A 3675-nucleotide genomic window follows, 5' to 3' on the forward strand; every position below is an offset into this window, starting at 1 on the left:
GAAAAACATAAATACAGAATTGAATAAACCATGCATCATCCATTAATACTAAGCAAAGAGAAATCATATCTTCAAACTACATAATGAAATAACCCATAATCTTAGAAAACAAATTTAGTTCATCATTGTTTTTATAGTAGACATAATTATTTCAAAAGAAAAGATCATTTCAATAGCAAAAGAACAAGAAAAAATTGAAGAGTAATAGAAACATCAAAGCCTCTTTTGATTCTCGATCTTTGGTTGCCTTCAATTTTTTCTTGTTTCCCTTGTCAAAGAACTTTTTTGTTTTCCTTAAAAAACTACCGTTCATTCATTGTCCAAGCCCCCCATTCAGCTACTGAACATCACATATTTATAGTCTCTAAAAAGCCCTAAAAATTAAATTCCTGAATAGTTGAATCCTATTGAAACATGTCCAAGTGCCACAACCTTGCTTTTTGGGTGCCACGACTCTCCACACCTGAATATTTTTTTCAATGTTTTCCCATTGGCGTAGCGGCACACTTCCATGGGTGCCACACCGTTGAGCTCTTGGGAATTAGTGTGGGAGCAGTGCTACCTCCCTTGGGGGCTGCGACCTTGAGTTTTGCAAGGCTACGGCGCTACTCTTTATGCTGTCTTGGTGTAGACTACTACAGTACCTCATTTTTGAACATGGTTTTTGCCAACCTCGATGCTGATCTAGGTGAAATGGTAATGAAAGCTGTAGGTTTGCCTCTTAGCTTTCATATGGTCCAAGAATCACGTTGATTGAATCTCTGTAACTCGAGTTATATTCGAATTACCACAACATATTCAGTAAAAATCTGCATTTAGTCTCCATTGCATAGTTCATCACTATTTAACTTTATGCATTTGAAAATCTACAAACATAAGGACTAAATCAGCATTGGCTTAAAATATGACTTCCAACATGAAAATAAAGTAGAATTACTTGAATTAAACTAAGTATACATGATCTAAAAATCAATTAAAAACATAAAAACTATCTAAAGACTACTTAAAACACAAGGACTCATCTACATTAAGATCTCAAAATGTGGCTAAATAACTCTATATAATAGAGATATCACACCCCCAAACTTAATATTTTGTTAGTCCTCGAGCAAAATTAAAAATAAAACTAAAAGGCATAGTTGAAAACATCAAGCATGGAGATTGCATCAATCCATTAATCACCTTTAATTTTCTCATAAATTTTCTTGTTTTCCCAACTCACAACAAAGCATCAATATTGTGTCAGTTTACATCTGATTCCAATGCAAGCTTATGTTCGAATGAATTTTTCGTGTGTGTGTGAAATCTCTTACAAAAAGTATCATCTACTTCAAATAAGATTATGCTCATACAGATTTCAAAATAGCTCATAATTTTATAAAGAGCATTTTTTAAAAAAATTTGATTCTCAAATCAACACCCTCAAACTTGTTTCTTTCAATGATAGTGGGATGAATGATTTACATTGAATTTCAAATTTTTCTCCACTTCATTTTTTCTATCTCTTATCAAATAATTCAACATATATTTCTCGAAACAATGTACATGCTTAGGAGTGTGTAGAATTGGAAAATTATTTACAAGCTAGACTACTTATATGGGTGACAAAGTGACGGGATAAAAATTTTTAGCTCAAAAGGTGTATACTAGGGATAAAATGTAGTTGGGTTGGCTTGAAAGGCTCAATCGATCCAAGGATGGCCTAAGTCATTTCCCTAACTAAGTGTAGCCTATAATTTCACCTCAAGACAGATCAAACAAATTCTAAAATTCCAAATATGGTCTAAAAATTTCCATTCACATAATCATTCTCTAAATGTACACATGATTTGATATAAGAGATAAGGTGCTCAATTGTGGAATTTTCATCTTACAATAATGCTACACATCAAAATTCAACTTGCTACTTTAACTATATTTATGTTGTACTAATAGTAACAAGAATAACAAGAACACTAGGTTTCATCATTGGATAGGTAAATAAATTTCGTAATGCATTGACTCTAACTTGAGTTCTTCAAAACATGCTCAAAATCTAACTAAGATTGAAATTTAAAGGCAAAAATGCAAAAAAGAAAATTAATAATGCTTAAAAACTTAAACTCCCCCCAAAGTCAAGATTAACATTGTCCTCAATGTTGTAAAAGAAAAGAAGAAAAGAAGAAAAGTAAAGCATACTCCCCTGGATAGTGGAGATCTTCTATCCTTCCACTTCATCCTCCTCATTATAGAAAAACTTGTTGGGATAGTGTGGCAACCGACAAGAAGCAAATGAAAAACATATTAATAGAGAAAATATAAATAATAATAAAAATAAATAACAATTAAATTCAAGGAAAAAGATTAAGAGTTTAGAAACTTGGGTTACCTCACAAAAAACACTTCTTTATAGTCAATAGCTTGACTAATTCACCCCTTCCTTCACTTCTTCACCCATAATATAAGGTTTGAAGTTTTACCCATTGATCATGCCTGCTCCAACACGGATAGGCATGAGTCACTATGAGGGGACCCAACCATTTTGATTTATGTTTCCATGGAAAAAGATTGAGGAGTGACTTAAAAAGATAAGGTAGTAAAATATACTTCTCATGCTACTACTTGGTTGTAACATGTGGAGGTAGTAGCTCTGACTCCAAAGTCGGCGCTTGCTTCACTAGAGGTAATGAAGTGGGCTTTCCTTTATCCACATCAATTACTTCCATTTTATAATAAGTATTTGTATAGGAAGGATATCTGGTTGAATTGAGTAGATTAGGAACTCCTTCCTCTTTTTGCTTAACTTCATTAACTTAAGCTTGCACTTTAACTCTTTCAACCATTATTTCAAGTTGAGGAAAGGGTAGTGGTAGTGGGTTTTTCTTTGCCTCCTTCTCTTGAGTTTGTTTATCAAGTTTCTCAACCACTGTTACTTTCTCAACAGGCTTCACTTGAGTTTCAACTTGTTTGCTACTACTTTCTACCTCATTTCCACTCGTAAGGGTGACTGCCAGACAAGATTCCTTATGTATTGTCTAAGAGAGAAATGGGATATTAATTAAATGCTCTTTAAAACTAAGTAAATAAAGAAGAATAGAATTTCACTAAGAGAGATATTAATTGAAAAGCCAAGGATTATGGTATCTTCATTTGAATTTAATCATTCTCCTTAACTTAGATTAATGGGATACATGCCTAACCTAGAATCCATATTATGTACAAGTCTCTGTCGAGATCTTGCTCATATACCTTTTGAAAACTAATTCCATGTCTATGCAAATTAATTAGAAAAGGTTCATTATGTTCGTGTTCTAATTTGGCTGCCTAAGTTATTTAGGTAAATGACTATCATAAATACGAAACTATCACCTAACTTTTAAGTGAGTTGAACAAAAGCTATTCAAAACAATGGTTTATTCTAAACTCCCTCTGTCGAGTTCCATTTAGAGACCCAATACATTTCAACTAGTCATCAAGTAGTGAAAAGCAATAAGTATAAAATTGAATAAACCATGCATCATCCATTAATACTAAGCAAAAATTAATCATATCTTCAAACTATATAATGAAATAACCCATAATCCTAGAACACAAATTTAGTTCATTTTTTTTATAGCAGACATAATTATTTCAAAAGAATAAGAAAGAAGTGAAGAGTACTAAAGATATCAGAACCTCTTTTGGTTCTTGATCTTC

Source organism: Theobroma cacao, chromosome 7 (assembly GCF_053813885.1).
Source record: "Theobroma cacao isolate CCN51 chromosome 7, ASM5381388v1, whole genome shotgun sequence".
Classification (NCBI taxonomy): domain Eukaryota; kingdom Viridiplantae; phylum Streptophyta; class Magnoliopsida; order Malvales; family Malvaceae; genus Theobroma; species Theobroma cacao.